Source organism: Chiloscyllium plagiosum, unplaced genomic scaffold, assembly GCF_037043375.1.
Source record: "Chiloscyllium plagiosum isolate Xiang-an unplaced genomic scaffold, Cpla_swu_hap1 HiC_scaffold_43, whole genome shotgun sequence".
Lineage (NCBI taxonomy): Eukaryota > Metazoa > Chordata > Chondrichthyes > Orectolobiformes > Hemiscylliidae > Chiloscyllium > Chiloscyllium plagiosum.
In genome coordinates this window covers 13081661-13100730 of record NW_028270181.1, presented here as the reverse complement: position 1 = coordinate 13100730, position 19070 = coordinate 13081661, and the positions used below count along the sequence as shown (strand labels likewise).

Sequence of the window (19070 nt, the reverse complement as noted above, 5' to 3'; positions counted from 1 at the left end):
CTTGTAGATGATAGACAGGCTTTGGGGAGTCAGAAGGTGAGTTATTTGCTGCAGTGTTCCTCACCTCTGGTGTAAGTCAAGTTGAGTTTCTGATCAATGGTAACCCCCAGGATGTTAATAATGGGGGATTTAGTGATGATAACGCCACATTTAGTGATGATAACGCCACATTTAATGATGATAACACCACAAGGGGAGGTGGTTAGATTGTGATGGTCATAGCCTGGCATTTGTGAGGCACAAATATTACCTGCCACTTGTCAGCCCAAGCCTGGACGTTGCCCAGATCCTGTTTCATTTGAACATGGACTGCTTCAGGGCAATGTGCTCATGATTGTGTATAAACGTTTCAACCTTGATGTATAAGGTAACGTTTGAAGCATAACCATTCAGGTCAGGTGCAAGAGGCCATGCTGGAATTGGACCATGTTTAGGAGAGGAAGGATAATAAACAATGACAACAACTTGCATTTCATAACATCTTTAATGTCATGAAGCATCCACAGGTTATAAAGCATCATTTGACATCCAGCATCCTAAGGACAAAGAGAATTTAATGAGAATTTCAAAAGAAGGTAGAGAGACCCAGAGATGAAGGGCTGCAAGGAGGCAATTCAGAGCTGGGATTCAGCAGGTAAAGGCAAATAAGTGATGGTGAAGCAATGAAAATGAAATAAATTAACACAGGTATTTCCGATGGTGTGGGGTGGAACAGATTACAGTGACGTGGAGGGGACAAGGCTCAGGAAGGAGTTAATACCAAAGGTGCAAATTTTAAGGCCAGATTGTTTAACTGGGATCCAGTGTAAGAGTGATGGGGAAACAATATGGGTGCAAGTCAGGGTCCATTTCCAGCAACTTAAGCACACAATCTAGGCTGATGTTTGGACACAGTGCAGAGGCTGTGCTGTACCGTTGAAAGTGAGCATCAAATTGAAGCTCTATCTGTCTGCTGGGATGGGCATTAAAAGCCTGTGGTTCTGCAATGGCACTTCCCTCTGATGGCCTGGACGAAATTCATCCTTCAGCCAATGCCACCCGTACAGAGTAACGGGTCCTTTCTGGTTGTGAGGTTTTGTTGGATGGAGACTGGCTGCTCTGTTGCATTTGCTTCATTTATCCCCCAGCCAGCAATTAGCCCTCAGCCTAATCCAAGCCATTATCTGTTCTTTTATCTCATGCTGTTGGAGCTTGCTGTATGCAAACTGACTGCCACATTGCTACAATAGTCAAAATGTGTGGTGCTGGGAAAGCACAGCCGGTCAGGCAGCATCCGAGGAGAGTCGATGTTTCAAACATAAGCTCTTCATCAGATCTCCAACATCTGCAGTCCTCACTTTCTCCCACATTGCTACAGAAACTGCACTTTAAATGGTACTTACTTTACAGTGAAGAGGTTTTGGGACATTGTGTGGTTGCATAAGGAGCTAAATTAACGCAGCCTGCTTTTATTTCCTGACAGAACACTGAGACCTCAGCTTTGAAACAATGCCTGATTTTTGACTTCCCTGAACAGTTCTCACCAAATACCTTTGATATTACTCACTGCTTTCATCTCAAATGTCCAATATTTTGAATATTTTGCATTTCAGTTGTAATTGGTGTTAGAAAATGAATAGCCCGCATCCAAAACTGAATCAAATTCAAAACTGAGCACCATGACTGCAATACTTTGGATAGCAATATCAGTCAACTTTTCCACAGTGCCTATCAAGGCCACTGTCTCTGCTCTCGTGGTCACAGAATCAGATTGTCAGCTTAACCCTCAGAACAATCAATGCCCCTTCCTTACTCTGTATCCTCCCTTCCGCCCTCCCCCTCAATTGATATTTTGCCCATTTTATTGAACTCCCTGCTCTGACTCACTTAGCTCTGGCAATGCACCATGATGACAAATAGTTTTGGGACTCTTTTTTTTCGATAGAGTGAAAAGAGGACCTATAGTCATTAATAGTCTTTTTCTTCTGTGTGCTCCGGGATCTATCTGAGAAGTGCTAAGGTATCCATTGCTCCTGATGCGGTCTCCTCTACATTGGGGAGACAGGACGCCTACTCGCAGAGCACTTCAGAGAATATCTCCGGGACACCCCCACCAACCAACCCCACCGCCCCGTGGCCCAACATTTCAACTCCCCCTCCCACTCTGCCGAGGACATGCAGGTCCTGGGCCTCCTCCATCACCACTCCCTTATCACCCGACGGCTGGAGGAAGAACGCCTCATCTGCTGCCTCGGCACCATCCAACCATACGGCATCAATGTGGATTTCACCAGTTTCCTCATTTCCCCTCCGTCCACCTTACCCCAGTTCCAACCTTCCAGCTCAGCACTACCCTCATGACCTGTCCTACATGTCCGCCTTCCTTCCCACCAATCCACTCCACCCTCCCCTCCGACCTATCACCTTTACCCCCAGCTCCTTCTACCTTCGCCCCAGCCTCAACCGCCTCCCATTTATCTCAGCACCCCCTCGGCTCACAGACTCATTCCTGATCAAGGGCTCTTGCCCGAAATGTCGACTCTCCTGCGTCCTCGGATGTTGCCTGACCTGCTGTGCTTTTCCAGCACCGCACTCTCGACGCTGATCTCCAGCATCTGCAGTCCTCACTTTCGCCATATCCCTCTCAACCCTTACCGTTCATGTACCCATCCAGATGCCTTTGTAATTGTACTAACCTGTTGATCTTAAGGTATCAAATTTACATGAGCTCAACCAGCCTTGAATCCAACTCCAATCCACTCGGAGCTCAACATGCAAACCCTAATGGGCACTGGCCACTAATTCCTATAAATGCAACAGCCCCACCTCAAAAGTAAGGGGATACAGTAATGTGTTACTGTGGGAATGTGGAAGGCCTGTATCCCTCAGAGAACTGAACAACTTATCCTTGCAAGTAACTGATGAATCAACACATTTGTGCTTTCGGTCAGAATCAGCATCCCCGAGGACTCTCTGCATTTGGCTTTTAAGGTGTTTTGCAAAAGTGCAATCCTCTTCATGGTACGGTGACCAGCTTTTTTTAAATGCACCGGTGCCCTGACCATCCCCGAAAAGTAGTTCAGATGCCCAAGTTTTCACACTTATTCCTGTTCTGTCAAACTGAGCCTGGAAGGAAAAGGTTTGAGAGATGCTTTATACTTCAAATATGAGGGTCCATAGGGGGAACAATGTGAGTGAAAGATACTGAAATGTTTGATTGGCCGCCTCAACGGCAGAGCAGGTTTAACAGGCTGCATGATCCACCTCTGTTCCCATGTTCCTAAGCTGGGAATGTCTGGTAATGCAAATCTTGAGAGTGGAATTCATTGGTTGCTTGAATTCTCCATGTGAGCCCATGGAATATCAGACCATTTGAGTGTCAGGACAACTTCGAGCAGAGAGTCTTAAAATGAGGAGACATGCAGTGGCTCAGTGGTTAGCACTGCTGCCTCACAGCACCCAGGGACCCAGGATCAATTCCACCCTCTGATGACTGTCTGTGTGGAGTTTGCACATTCTCCCCGTGTCTGCGTGGGTTTCCTCTGGGTGCTTGGGTTTCCTCCTGCAGCTCAAAGATGCCCACGTTGGGTGGATTGGGGTGCTAGATTGCCCGGGGTATGCAGGTTAGGTGGGTTAGCCATGGGAAATGCAGGGTTACAGGGAGGGGGTTGGGTCTGGGTGGGATGTTTTTCAGCGAGTCGGTTTGGACTCAATGGGTTGAATGGCCTGTTTCCACATTGTAGGATTCTATAAATGCAAAAATTGATGATGCCTCTCAGCAGGAAAGCCTTCTCCTCTGGATTAGATCCCAGACTGTAAACATGAGTTCAGAAGACATGTTTTTGCTTTATTCTCTCATCAATACACAAGAATAGGTGTTAAAAACCCCTGCCAACCTAGTCTCAGTGTGTTAGTGGGCAGAAGTGCTTGCGTAGACTGGTGTGCTGCAAAAGCCAAAGCTAAGGACAGCAATTGAACACCCCTGTGCTGCAGGTAAAGACATTCTCTCGCTCTTGAATCCTAGAAGTCAGGCAAGCCATTGAAGTCAATATTAAAAAGAAACAAGACAACAGCCTGTGAACTAAACTGCAAAGCCAAGAATCTCAAAAACAACTGCTTCACTACCAACATCAGTATCATCCTACTTAACGGCTAAAACATTCCACCATCTGCTCCCAGGGAAAACCAGAGACTGATTCGTTAAGTCCTGAGGAAGTGTCTCTCAACCCAAAAGTTAACTCTGATTTCTCTCCTGTGATGCTGCTAGGCCTGCTGAGCTTTTCCAGCACTTTCTGTTTTTGTGACTGATTTATTAATCTTTTTAACCGTTATCTTTTCACTCAATTCACACTTCTAATTCATGTGCATGTGCGTGGTGTTTGTTATCTTAACTCACATTTAAGTGCTAAAAAGTCACCCTTTTATTAACTCGAAGAATACTGGTTAATTCAGCTCCTTTTAATATATTAATGGCAGGGAGAGGTATCTACAAAGGATAGACAACTTTTTACGTTTACCTTGTTACGAGAGGAGTTGAGAAACAAGGGAAGCCTGTTCATCCCTCCTCACTCGGAATCATATCCATGCAGGGTATTCCGTCCAGAATCATGAAAATCAGGGACCGCTTATAACGAGTAAAATTAGCACAATGCTACCATAGGCCTGTTGATAACGTTCTCAACTTTTCACTGAAGGAGTGCTGTATTTGTGATCATGAAACATTGAATGGAGGTTACATCTCTCCCCTGAAGTTGGTCTTTCTCCTATCAGAAGGTTGTTAGGAAACTTGAAAGGGTTCAGAAAAGATTTGCCAGGGTTGGAGGATCTGAGCTACAGGGAGAGGCTGAACAGGCTGGGGCTGTTTTCCCTGGAGTGTCGGAGGCTGAGGGGTGACCTCATAGAGGTTTATAAAATCATGAGGGGCGTGGATCGGATAAATCGTGGGAGTCCAGAACTAGAGGGCATAGGTTTAGGGTGAGATGGGAAAGATTTAAAAAAGACCTAAAGGGCAACTTTTTCACGCAGAGGGTGGTGCGTGTATGGAACGAGCTGCCAGAGGAAGTGGTGGAGGCTGGTACAATTACAGCATTTAAAAGGCATCTGGCTGGGTATATGAATAGGAAAGGTTGCGAGGGATATGGGCCAAATGCTGGCAAATGAGACTAGGTTAATGGAGGATATCCAGTCGGCATGGACAAGTTGGACCAAAGGGCCTGTTTCTGTGCTGTACATCTCTATGATTCTCCGATGCTAATCTTCCATTTCAGAGAAGAACCATAGAGTTAGCCCCAGTGTCTTGGCCAACACATATTCCTCAATCAACACCAAAACAAAAATAACCTGCCCATGTATCATGTTTGTGGGAGCTTGCTATGCACAAGTTGGCTGCTGCGATCCTACATTACAACAAAAACAATAAGTACTACATTGACTCTTAAGGGACATCCTGAGATTGTGAAAGGTGCCACATAAATACAAGTCTTTCTTTCTCTTCCTGTCTAAAACATGTTAAAGGTGACCCCCCCACTCAAAATGAAAGGGAAAAATGGCCAACCAGGTAAAATTCTCACTTTATAGATAACCACCTTAACGTCAATGATTACAAATTCCTGATAGTGGGTTAGGGAGGATTGGCCGCGCTGAATTCCCACAGTGTCTGGGGACGTGCAGGCAGGGTGGGCTAGACATGGGAAATGCAGGGTTACAGGAATGGGGTGGGTCTGTGATGAATATTCTTCAGAGGGTTGGTGTGGATTTGGTGGGCCGAATGACCTGCTTCTCGGCGTGGGGATTCTATGTCACGCTATTCTCCTGGTTTGTACATTTGCCTGAACTGTTGGTGTTGACCCTGCAGTATTGATTGGTGCTTACAAATATCCTAACCCTCTGTTATTTTAGTTTTTCAATTTATTCGTTCACAGGATGTGATCACCACCAGCTAGGTCAGCATTTATTACACGTCTCTCACTGCCCTTGAAAAGAATTGCACAAAACATTAAATTTAACTCAAGTGTTCCCTGAGAAATTACAGCTTGCACGGCAACCACTTGCTCTCGAGGAGTTCTGCGTGTTGTCATTTGCATTATGCCAACATTAAGGAGCTTTCACTTCCCTCAAGCTTTTAGCCATCTGGGAAATCATTGGCTATTTACGAATCTGAAATACACATCGACTGGATCTGTAGCCAATGGGCTGAGAAACAGGAGTGCCGTTAAAAGCCTTGACACTTCAGAGTAAGCAATTAAAACATTCCTTCTCTTCACCTCCCCCTCCCCCTCCACTGGCACTCCACAGGAATCCTCGGGAGGACAATATGCTGCATTGTCTGTGAACATGAATAGTGTGGTTTAATTTATGTGAGGGGTTTAAACATGCAAGGAGCTGATGAGTTTAGTCTGCTCTCGGTAAAGCCAGGCAGTGAAACCAACTCTCGGCTCCAAATGACCCCTGCCAGGTCTGGGCCCGCATGAAAGGATCAATGAATCGCTTCTGAGTCACGAGACCATAATCTGTCAAGAACATAATCAGTAAAGTCCAAATTGTCATTAGTTTGGAGGCTGATGTGTGCCTATGCATGACACACACACACACACGCACACAAACAGAGAGAGAGACACACACATAGAGGATCACACATATGGACTCCTTACACAGAAATACATAAGCATACACACAGGAGCTCAGCCTACATAGACACACACACACACACACATGCACCCGCAGACGCACATAAACACACAAACTACACAGGCACTCATAAATACACACATGCACACACATACATACAGGCGCACACCCCAGAAACGCAGGCACATGTACACAGAAACTCAGTCTCTCTCTTTCACTCACGCACACATGCAAACACAGAAGCACAGGGACACATACACACATACTCTGCCACACACACACAGAAACACATACAGAGACACTCAGTCACACACTCCCAGGCAAACACATGGACACACACAAACAGACGCACAAAGGCACCCACCACATGCTCTCAATCCTTTATGTTCAGTTCATCTCATTCTAAAGGATAACATTCTATTATCTTTCCTGATTATGTGCTCTACCTGCATGACAACCTATTGTGACATGCACTTAAACACCTAACTCTTGGAATTCTCTGTTTCAGTAATCCTCTTTTTTTTTATTTTTCCTTCCAAAGTGAACATCTTCACATTTACCCACATTGTAGTCCATCTGTTAGATTTTTTGCCCACTCACTCGAAGTACTTATATCCATCTGCGATTTTCTTACATTCTCTTCACCACATATTTTCCCACCTTCCTCAGTGTCGTCTGTGAAAGTAGCCACTTCCCTCGTCTCAGCCATTGATGTAAATTGTTAAAAGGTTGAGACCCCAGTACAGACTCTTGTGGGACAGTGAAAATAGCTGACAATAACGTACTGGTTGCTTTACAGAATTGAGTTGACACATGACCGGATCAAATTAGTGCCACCAAATATGATGGAAACGAAAGGGTTTGCGATCATTTATCTAACGAAGACATTCCATTCCTTTCTTGTAGGGGTCACTGGAGGGCAGGCCGAGCTCCGGCTGACATTCCACAGTTTACCCACGTCTTTGTGAACATTCCTCGAGATTGCCTATCGTTCTGATCTTCCTGCATGATCTGCACCCCCCCCGAAGGAATTCCAAGGATTCTTCAGCAGGTTTGAACAAACCGCAGTTAACCTTAGTCTTGTCTTGTGTGTAAACTGTATCCAAGTAGCAACCAACTGTGCAATCCACTCTTGCACAATGGAATGACTCACAGACCGAAAGAGGAAAAGAGAGAAAAGACTTAAAATTTTACAATGCTTTTAATGACCACTGACATCTCAAATTTCTTTGCGATAATTACATTCGCGGTGTTGTCTCTACTGTTATCTTGGAGATGCAGCAGCCAATTGTTTTAATATGGGATCTAGTGGCATTTATTGCCTGTCCCTAGTTGCCCCTTGAGAAGGTGGTAGTGAGCTGCTTTCTTGAACCGCTGTAGCCCTTGTGGAGTGACCCGCAATGCCTATAGGGAGAGAATCCCAAAACGTTGACCCAGCGATAGTGGAGGAACTGAGATGAATTTTTGTTGTGGGGAAAATCACCAGCTGCAGAGTCACAGTCGGGGTTTAACGACAGTGTTTATTGTACAAGGAAATACTGGCGCTCCGGGGAGAGAAAGATGCCAACAGCACAGTGGTCAGCTGCGAGTCTTCTCCCAACCCGGAGCACATGGCAAGATACTGTTATCCATTTTGTAATACAATAGGTCAGTGATGAGGTTATTGTCTCTGTAACATAGTTTGTTTTTGTAAACATTGCAGAATCGTTGATAGTTTCGATGCAGTCATTGCCCGTTCCAGCGCAGCCTTTGTTAGTTTCAGTCTGTGTGTTGTCAGTTTCAGCGCAGACATTGTCAGTTTCAATGTCTGTGCAGAAGTCCATTGCTGTAGTAAAGGACGCTAATCGCTCTTCTTGAGAAGGACGATTACTGCAGCACTGGCTATAGCACTATGTATTGAGTCCGTAACAAGTAGTTAGCATTTTTCTCAAAGATGTTGGTTGGACCCAGACACTTCGGTAGGCAGTGCACGCTACGCATGTGTATTCTCTCCTGCACCCGCCTTAAACTAATCAACAAGGTTGTGAGTGCATTGTGCTGGCATTCTAGTAGCCCCAGGCAGTATCTGTGTTAGCTCTGCTGTCTCTCTCCATATTGTGGTCCGGCGGCCATCTTGTGTGTCAAGTGGCCAACTTATGGCTCAGCGGCCATCTTTTGTGTCCGTGTGTTTGGTGTCACCCAGTCCTGTGCCATCTCCCACTTCATTTTCAACTCAGAAAACAACAATTGCTGGAGATCACAGTGGATCAGGCAGCAATGGCGGAGAGAAAGCAAGCTAGCATTTCAACTCTAGATAACTCTTCATCAGAGCTTCACTCCAACTCTGATGACGAGTCATCTAGACTCGAATCATTAGCTTGCTCTCTGTCCATAGATGCTGTCTGACCCACTGTGATTACCAGATTTTATTTTGTTTTCAGTACAGATTCCAGCATCTGCAGTGCTTTCCTCTTGTTTTCAAGTCAGGATGGTGAGTCTTCGAGGGGAACTTGCAGGGGGTGGTGTTCCAATGTACCTGCTGCTCTTGTCCTTCTAGATGGAAGAGGTCATGGATTTGGAAGGTGCTGTCTGAGGACCTTTGTTGAATTTCTGCAGTGCATTTTCTCGATAGTACACACTGCAGCTACTGAGCACTGGTGGCGGAGGGAATTGTTCTTCATGTTAATGGTTGTCTATTTGGGAGATTCTACTGAGGTGAAGTGTCCCTGCTGAAATAAACTGAATGGGTGCTGAATATCTCAAAACAAAAGCACAAATTTCCAGAGAAAAGTTAACTTTTCCAGTCTAATGACTGTTCTTCAGAACAGAAGAAGTCACTGGACTCGAAATGCTAACTACTTCTCTCTCTCTGAAACCAACATGCTCATTCTAAACGATGACAGACTCAACAAACAATCCAGGTCTTTTTTCAATACATAATTTCAGTTACATCACACTGTAAACTTTTGCTATGAATTCTGTGTCTTATAATCTTATACTCCACAGACACCTGATGAAGGAGCGTCGCTCCGAAAGCCAGTGCTTCCAATTAAACCTGTTGGACTATAACCTGGTGTTGTATGATTTTTAACTTTGGACTGCTCTCTCCAGATTCTGCCAGACCTGTTGAGTTTCTCCCACACTTGCAGTTTCGGTGAATTTTATTGATTGTGTGCGTTTTGTTTCTGTTTGTGTGTTTTGTTGACTGTCCGTATTATTTCAATGGCCTTAAAGAGTGAAACCCCGTGATAAAAATGCACAGAGAATTCTGCAAAACATTTAACCAACTCTTTTTCTTAATGGCTTTTCAAAATATTGCACGCAATCTGTCTTGTTGAGTGCAAGGTTATGAGCAGCAGATTCAGTTGTATGAAGTGTGGAGGGCAGGTGTAAAAGCAGCTGGATTTGTAATTGTGCCTTCTTTATCTGCTGGCTCTGGGTGAAACAGAGTGAAGACACATTTGCAGCTTATCAGCTTCTTGCAGTGAATACTCAGGGCCATCTTGCACTTTTTAACAATGGAAAGCATAAAGGCTAAAGTCTTGGGGGTGTGGAATTTATTTGCTGAGAGATGCTCACAATGGCTATGTTCTGAAATTGCTACAGAAACTATGCATTAAGCCACCTTTACAATCTGGGCAGCACATTGCAGGGGAGGTATGTCAGCTCATTGATAGAAGGTAAATGTGCTGCTGTCCTTTAATCCACAATCAGAGAAATCACTCCTGTCGGGCACTAATGGAACATAAGGTTTCCCTCAGTTAAGTCCCCTCATTTATTCATTGATGCCAAGGGATGAGGGCATCACTGGCTAGGCAGCATTTATTGTCCAGCTCTACTTTTCCAGAGGGCAATTAAGCGCCCACCACATTGCTGTGGGTCTGGAATCACATGTAGGCCAGACCAGGTAAGGGTGGCTGTTTCCTTCCTTAAAGGACATTAGTGAAGCAGATGTTTTTTTTTCCTGACAATCAACAATGGATTCGTGGTCATCATTAGACTCTTAATTGCAGATTTCTTTGGTTAAGTTCAAATTCCACCATCAGCCATAGCGGGATTTGATCCTCCGTCCCCAGAATTTGACCTGGGTCTCTGCATTAACAGGCCAGCAGTTATACCAGTGGGCTATCACCTCTGAAGATTTGCTTCCTTTCACCCCCTTGCTGTGGTCGGGGACCCTGCTGTCGGTAAGGTGATGTAGGTAGAGTTTAAAAACAGCAGCTGTACCATTGCTGTTAATGGTCTTCAATGTCCAGGACTCTCTCCTGTTACGCCAACCTTCATATTCCCCATGCAATGCTGAAGTCCACTCTTATGCATAGTGATGGTAGAGACTCCAATGGTCTTCCTATCATGTGGTTGACCAGGAATCGCCCCCCCCCCCCCAGGCGTTGACACGTGTTGGGAGGATTTGTGGGTTGATTTTTAACAGGTTCAGCAATGTTGTGAACATATCTTTCTAGGCCATCATGTTCTGAAGTGGGACTTGAACCTACAGTTTCTGGCTCTCATTACCCAATCCCCTCGCTGACCACCACCAACACCATCCCCCTCCCCAACCAACTCCCCCCCCCCCACATCCCAGGCCTGTTCTGTAAACAGATTATCTGGTCATTTTCCCATGATATGTAGAGCCCCCTGCCTTCCCCTAAACCATAGCGAACTCCAGTAAAGATGTTTCACAGAATCAAACAGCTGTTACATTGTGGAAGGTGGTGGTTCAGCCCAACATTAGATTAGATTAGATTAGATTAGATTACTTACAGTGTGGAAACAGGCCCTTCGGCCCAACAAGTCCACACCGACCCGCCGAAGCGTAACCCACCCATGCCCCTACATTTACCCCTTTACCTAACACTACGGGCAATTTAGCATGGCCAATTCACCTGACTTGCACATCTTTGGAGTGTGGGAGGAAACCGGAGCACCCGGAGGAAACCCACGCAGACACGGGGAGAATGTGCAAACTCCACACAGTCAGTCGCCTGAGGCGGGAATCGAACCCGGGTCTCTGGCGCTGCGAGGCAGCAGTGCTAACCACTGTGCCACCGACATGTCTACACAGAGCACATTAATGTTGTGCCAATTCTCTGCTTGTTCCCCATAACCCAGCATATCGTTTTGATTTAAATAATCATCTAATACTCTCTTGGATGCTTCAATTGTACCTGCTTCCCCCCAAGCACTGCATTCCAGACCTGAACTACTTGCTGAGTGAAGTAAAGTCTTTTCTCACCTTGCCCTTGTTTCTAACTGTACTCCACTCCTTGATTATGAGTGGGAACAGTTTCTCCCTATCCACCCTCTCCAGACCCAAACGCCTTTGAAAATGTTGACCAAATCTCCCCTTAACCTTCTCCGCTCCAAGGAAAACCACCCCAACTTCTCCGATCTCTCCGCATCCCTGGAACCATTCTCATTACCCTCTTCTGCACTTTGTCCAAGATGTTCATATCCTTCCCACAATGTGACACCCAGAACTATGCACAATATTCCAGATGAGCTCTGATCAATGCTCCTGCTCTGATACTCTTAGACCTTATTTATAAAAGCTAGAACACTGTATGCTTTCTCTACTTTCTGCTTCTCTTTTTCACCTTTGAGGACTTATTTACACATATATTCAGGGCTCTATGCTTCAGTACACTCGTTGGAATAATTTCCTTTACTTTGTACTGTCTCTCCACGTTCTTTGTTCCAAAGTGTAAATCACCTCACACTTCTCCACCTCGAATTTCATCCGCCGCCCCATCTGCCCACTCCACCAATGTCCTTTTGAATATCTACACTGTGCTCACATTACAGTTCCCCCCAAGTTATGTGTCATCTGCAAAATTTGAAATTGTCCCTTGTACCCCAATGATGTGAAGGAGCCGGTGTTGGACTGGGGTGGGCAAAGTTAAAAAATCACACAACGCCAGGTTAGAGTCCAACAGGTTTAATTGGAAGCACTAGCTGTCAGAGCGCCACTCCTTCATCAGCTAGCTACCTGATGAAGGAGCAGCGCTCTGAAAGCAGTGCTTCCAAATAAACCTGTTGGATTATAATCTGGTGTTGTGTGATTTTTAATTTGTCCACCAAAATTTAGATCATATATATTTTCAATCATGGGATGAGGGCATTGTCGGATGGGCCAGTGTTTCTCGGCCATCCCAGATGGCAGTTAAGAGTTAACTATGTTATTGTGGGTCTGGAGTCACATGAAGCCAGACCAGGTAAGGGTGGTAGATTCTCTTCCATAAAAGGCATTAGTGAACCAGGAGGACTTTTATGACAATTGTCATGGTCAACATTTATTTTAGATATCTTTTGAATTCAAAGTTAGGCTGGAGTGTCTTAATTGAAAAATGTGGTGCTGGAAAAACACAGCAGGCCAGGCAGCATCCGAGGAGCAGGGAGAATCGAGGTTTCGAGCATAAGTGTGCCTTAATGTCAAGTTCGCAGCCTGTTGTTCTGAATTACTAGTCTAGTGACTTTATTGCTATGTTACCATCCCACCACATACACATCTGGAAACGCCAGGGTTCCTGTAATGATCCAGTCTGAATGTCCTTCCAGGCCGAAAAATATCTATTGACCATGACTGTCTGTTTCCTTTCACCTTGCCAGTTTTGTATCCACATTGCTACTGTTGCTTTCATACCATGACTTGTAGCTTTCCTCACAAGTCTATCTGGCATTGTACCAAACAGTTTTTGGAAACCCATGTGTGCCACATTAATAGTTTTCACTTCATTAACCGTCTGCGCTACCTTTTTAAAGAATTATCCCAAATTAGTCAGACGTGATTTTTCTTTAACAAATTCACGCTGACTCGTCTGAATCAATCCATGTGTTTTCCTGTGACTATTCATTCTATCCTGAATAATTGTTTCCAGAAGTTTTCCCACTGCTGACATTAAACTGACTTGCCTGTAATTGTTGGGCTGATCATTGCAACCTTCCTTTTGAACAAGAACGTAAAGTTCGCAATTCTCCAACCCCCCCCCCCCCAAGGGAACCACCTCCTGAACTGAGATAGATCATTGTCAGTGCCTCTGCGATTGTTCTGGGAAATCTTGAAGTCCTCACAATTTGTAAACCAATGCACGTTCTTGGCTTATTTCTGTATTGTACCACTGGATCCCCTTTGTATGAAACTGTCCAGATTTTGAAGTTCATTGCAGGGCATTCCACAACATTAAAGCAGCAGACATTGCAACTGGCAAACGTCCCTGGTTTGCAGGACAGTGACGGATGTTTTGAGTGGATTTGCAAAAGGCTTCCACTTTAGGCTTGCTACACCTGCACAGCCATGAGCAAGCACACATTCCACACATTCCTGATGCGTGTGATTTCGTAAAAATGATTGAAGGCTCATGACAATGGGGGCACACCGTAACTTTAAGAAGCACACACAAGCTACAAAGAAAGAGGAGAAAGGTTTTTCAAGGGTGGTGCAGGAACTGAGAGATTACAACTGTCAGAAATTTTAAACAGGCTCTGACCTTTCTTATTCAGAGGACCACGAGTGACCCAAAGGAGCTTGTTCCAATTGCGAATTGATTGGACACGATCGCTATGACGAGAATACTTCCCCTTCATGGGAGAATCCAAGCTAAGCTCTATAAGTACAAACTTGTTACAAATAAATCCAATAAAAAGATAAGGAAAACATTTTTGACTCAGAGAATGGAACCTCTCAGCACAGAAAGTGGACAAGGCAAACGGTTTACTTTTGAAGGGAAACTCAGTGAGTGGAATGGAGAACAGAGTTCAAAGATTTGCTGACGTGCTGAAGTGGGGCAAAATGTATCTCAGAGATTTCTCACCGAAACAAACACCAGTGCATAGCTGAATATTCAAACAGCTTGTAATCTATGCCTTGTCTCTGTGCTGGATAATCTGTGACCTCTTTCTGTGCTGTATAATCGAGATTAGATTACTTACAGTGTGGAAACAGGTCCTTCGGCCCAACAAGTCCACACCGACCCGCCGAAGCGCAACCCACCCATACCCCTACATTTACCCCTTACCTAACACTACGGGCAATTTAGCATGGCCAATTCACCGGACCTGCACATCGTTGGATTGTGGGAGGAAACCGGAGCACCCGGAGGAAACCCACGCAGACACGGGGAGAATGTGCAAACTCCACACAGTCAGTCGCCTGAGGCGGGAATCGAACCCGGGTCTCTGGCGCTGTGAGGCAGCAGTGCTAACCACTGTGCCGTCCCCAAATCATTCCACACAGAAGAAGCTCCCTTTTGAAGACATTTGAAATGCTATAGGAATAGATATGGAAACTGTAGTATCAGGGTGGAACAGTCCGAAAGGGTTAATACAGAGGAATGCCTTAAGCCGCACCCATTGTGAAGATGTCATAGCGTGGTGGAGAAACCACATCTAATCTCAGAGGAGTTAGATTCGATATCCAGGTCCTCCTCACAGTCTCCCTAACAATGTTTATCTTATCAGTGTGACTCATGTATAATCCTTAGCACTGCAGTAACACACCTCTTATTTAGGATCCCAAAAGTGCAGGAAGAGTCCATTTGGCCCATCAAGTCTGCTCCAAGCCTCTGAAGAACATCCCACCCAGATCCATACCTCCCCAACCCTATTCCCACAGCTAACCTACCCAGCACATCCCTGGACACTGCAGGGCAATTTAGCCTGTCCAATCCACCCAACCTGCATATCTTTGGACTGTGGGAGGAAACCAGAGCAAACCCACACAGACACAGGGAGAACGTGCAAACTCCATGCAGATAGTCGCCCGGGAGTGGGTTTGAACCCAGGACCCTAGCGCTGTGAGGCAGCAGTGCTAACCACTGAGCCACCGTGCCAGCCAAAGAGCCTATTCTCATTGGTTTTTCTTGATCACTCCACATGAAGTGGCCCCATGGATCTCCACCCTAAAAGGGAGTGTGTCAGCAAACCTGAGCTATAGACAGTAAGGGTGCAGCCAACCCCATACCTCATGGGGTTCCAGGGTGAAGATTCTTATACAACTCAGCGAGGCGAAAGTGAGCACTGCAGATGCTGGAGATTAGAGTCAAGATTAGAGGGGTGCTGGAAAAGCACAGCAGGTCGGGCAGCATCCGAGGAGCAGGAAGATCAACGTTTCGGGCAAAAGCCCTTCATCAGGAATGAGGCTGGGAGCCTTCAGGGGTGGAGAGATAAATGGGAGGGGTTGGGGCTGGGGAGAAGGTAGCTAAGAGTGCAATAGGTAGATGGAGGTGAGAGTAAAGGGTATAGGTCGGAGAGGAGGGTGGAGCGGATGGGTGGGAAGGAAGATTGACAGATGGGACAGGTCAAGCAGATGGTGTTGAGCTGGAAGGTTGGAACTGGGGTAAGATGGGGGGAGGGGAAATGAGGAAACTGGTGAAAACCATACTGATGCCTTGGGGTTGAAGGGTCCCAAGGCGGAACATGAGGTGTTCTTCCTCCAGCCGTCGGGTGGTAAGGGAGTGGTGATGGAGGAGGCCCAGGACCTGCATGTCCTCGGCAGAATGGGAGGGGGAGTTGAAATGTTTGGCCACCGGGCGGTGGGGTTGGTTGGTGCGGGAGATATTCTCTGAAGTGCTCTGCGAGTAGGCGTCCTGTCTCCCCAATATAGAGGAAACTGCATCAGGAGCAATGGATATGGTAAATGACATGTATGGAGGTGCAGGTAAAACTTTGATGGATGTGGAAGGCTCCTTTGGGCCTTGGATGGAGGTGAGGGAGGAGGTGTGGGCGCAGGTTTTGCAATGCCTGCAGTGGCAGGGGAAGGATGGGAGGGTGGGTTGTTGGGGGGCGTGGACCTGACCAGGTAGTCACGGAGGGAACAGTCTTTGTGGAAAGCGGATAGGGGTGGGGAGGGACATATATCCCTGGTGGCGGGGTCCGTTTGGAGGTGGGGGAAATATTGGCGGATGATGGGATGTGTCCGAAGGTTGGTGGGGTGGAAGGTGAGGACCGGGGGGGGGGGGGGTTCTGTCCTTGTTGGATGGGTGGGATTTGAGGGCAGAGGTGGATGAAATGCAGTGGAGGGCATCATCAACCATGTGGGAGGGGAAACTGCAGTGTTTAAAGAAGGAGGCCATCTGGTGTGTTCTGTGGTGGAACTGGTCCTCCTGGGAGCAGATGTGGTGGAGGCAGAGGAATTAGGAATAGAGGATAGCATTTTGCAGGAGGCAGGGTGGGAGGAGGTGTAATCCAGGTAGCTGGGGGAGTCGGTGGGTTTGTAGAAAATGTCAGTGTTCGGTCAATCACCATTGATGGAGATGGAATTCTTGTTGGAGTTGTATTCTTATATAACTGACAACCCCCATCTCAGGATCTCATGATACTCCAACTGCTGGCAGAGGTGTGCAGTTGCAGGCGTGACACAGAGCGTGTCACAGAAAATCCATTGGGCCGATTCGGAAAATGAAAGGCAATGTCTAAATTAGGTTAATACTTTAATTTATTGTCGATTGATTAGTCATGCGTCGATGATTGTTCTGCATTAGCCATATTATGGTCTTGTCTTCTGGAGCAAGTTAAGGTTAATTCCAAATCCTGCAACACAATAGAATCACACACCACGGAAACAGACCTTTCAGTTCGACTCATCCATGTTGACCAGACATCCCAATCTGACCTCGTCCCATTTGCCAGCACCCGGCCCGTATCCCTCCCAATTCATGTCCTCCATCCAGATGCCCTTTAAATGTTGTAATTGTACCAGCCTCCACCACTTCCTCTGGCAACTCATTCCATACAAGCACCACCCTCGATGTGAAAAAGTTGCACCTTCAGGTCTTTTTTAAATCTTTCCCCTCTCACCTTAAACCTATGCCCAACCTGGGAAAAAGACCTTGCCTATTTACCCTATCCATGCCCCTCATGATTTTATAAACCTCTGTAAGATCACCTGTCAGCCTCCAACACTCCAGGATAAACAGCCCCAGCCTGTTCAGCCTCTCCCTATTGCTCAAATCCTCCAACCCTGGCAACATCCTTGTAATTCTTTTCTCACACATTTAACAACATCCTTCCTGCAGAAGGGTGAACAGAGTTGTACACAGTATTCCAACGGTGGCCCTCAACAATGTATATTTACTGCTGGAACATGGCATCACAACTCCCATACTCAATGCATTGACCAATGAAGGCATATGTGCCAAATGCCTTCTTCACTATCCTAGCCACCTGCAACTCCACTTTCAAGGAGCTATGAACCTGCACCCTCAGGTCTCTTTGTTCAGCAACACTTCCCAGGGCCCTACCATTAACTGTATAAGTCCTGCCCTGGTTTGCCTGACCAAAGTGCAACACCTCAATTTATCTAAATTAAAGTCCATCTGCCACTCCTTGGCCCATCGATCCATGTGGTCAAGGTCCTGTTGTACTCTGAGATAATCCTCTTCTTTGTCCACTACACCACCAGTTTTGGTGTCATCTGCAAACTTACTAATCATTCCTCCAATGTTCACATCCAAATCATTTATATAAATAACAAAAGCAGTTGACTCAACACCAATCTTTACAGCACACCACTGGTCGCAGGCCTCCAGTCTGAAAAGCAACCCTCTAACACCACCCTGTGTCCTACCTTCAAGCCAATGTTGTATACAATTGGATAGCTCCTCCAGATCCCATGTGACCTAACCTTACCAGCCAGCTTACCATGCAGACCCTTGTCGAACATTTTGCTAAAGTCCATATAGGGAACGTCTACAGCTCTACCTTCATCAATCTTCTTTGTCACCTCTTCAAAAATCTCAATCAAGCTGTATGACTCTAAGTTAGCAAGACATGATTTCCCACGCACAAAGCCATGTTGTCTATCCCTAGTCAATCCTTGTCTTTCCAAATGTATGTAAATCTTGTCCCTCAAAATCCCCTCCAGCAATTTACCCACTACTGATGTTAGGCTCATCGGTTTATAGTTTCCCTGGTATTTTCTTACAGCCTTTCTTAAATAGTGGCACCACATTAGCCAACCTCCAGTCTTCCAGCACCTTATCCATGGCTGTTGTTGATAGGAATCCAGCAATCACTTCCCGAACTTCCCACAAAGGTCTGAGAGACACCTGTTTGGGTTCAGGGGTGTATCTATCTTTGTGCGTTTTATGATCACCCGCAGCACCTCTTCTGCAATATGGACTCTTTTCGAGATATTATTGTTTATTTCCCCAATTTCCCTAGCTTTCATGTCCTGCTCCACAATAAATACAGGACACAAAGCATTTGTTTAGATCTCTTCCATCTCCTGAAATGGCCCCATTGATCTTTAAGGGGCCCTATTCTCTCACCACTTAATGTTTTGCCCTTAATGTATTTAGAGAATCTCTTTGCACTATCCTTACATCTATTTGCCAAGGCAATCTCACCTTCCCTTTTTGCCCTCCTGATTTCCGTTTTAAGTATACTCCTACTGCCTTTATGTTCCTCTAGGGATTCATGCAATCTCAGCTGTCTATGTCTGACATCACCTCCTTTTATATCAATATCATCAATAGACAATAGACAAT

General features: G+C 45.8%; 1 long non-coding RNA gene across 3 annotated transcripts in view; it reads left to right on the top strand.

Moving 5' to 3' along the window:
• Nucleotides 1-19070, top strand: part of LOC122541883 (uncharacterized) — a 70490-nt gene that overhangs the window by 38962 nt on the left and 12458 nt on the right. For 2 of the 3 annotated variants that reach the window (XR_015754244.1, XR_015754243.1), the window contains exon 1: nucleotides 7120-7657. This is a non-coding gene — a long non-coding RNA (uncharacterized LOC122541883). Of the gene's footprint in view, nucleotides 1-7119; nucleotides 7658-19070 lie in introns of those variants that run through there. The other variant, XR_015754245.1, reaches the window with a different exon arrangement.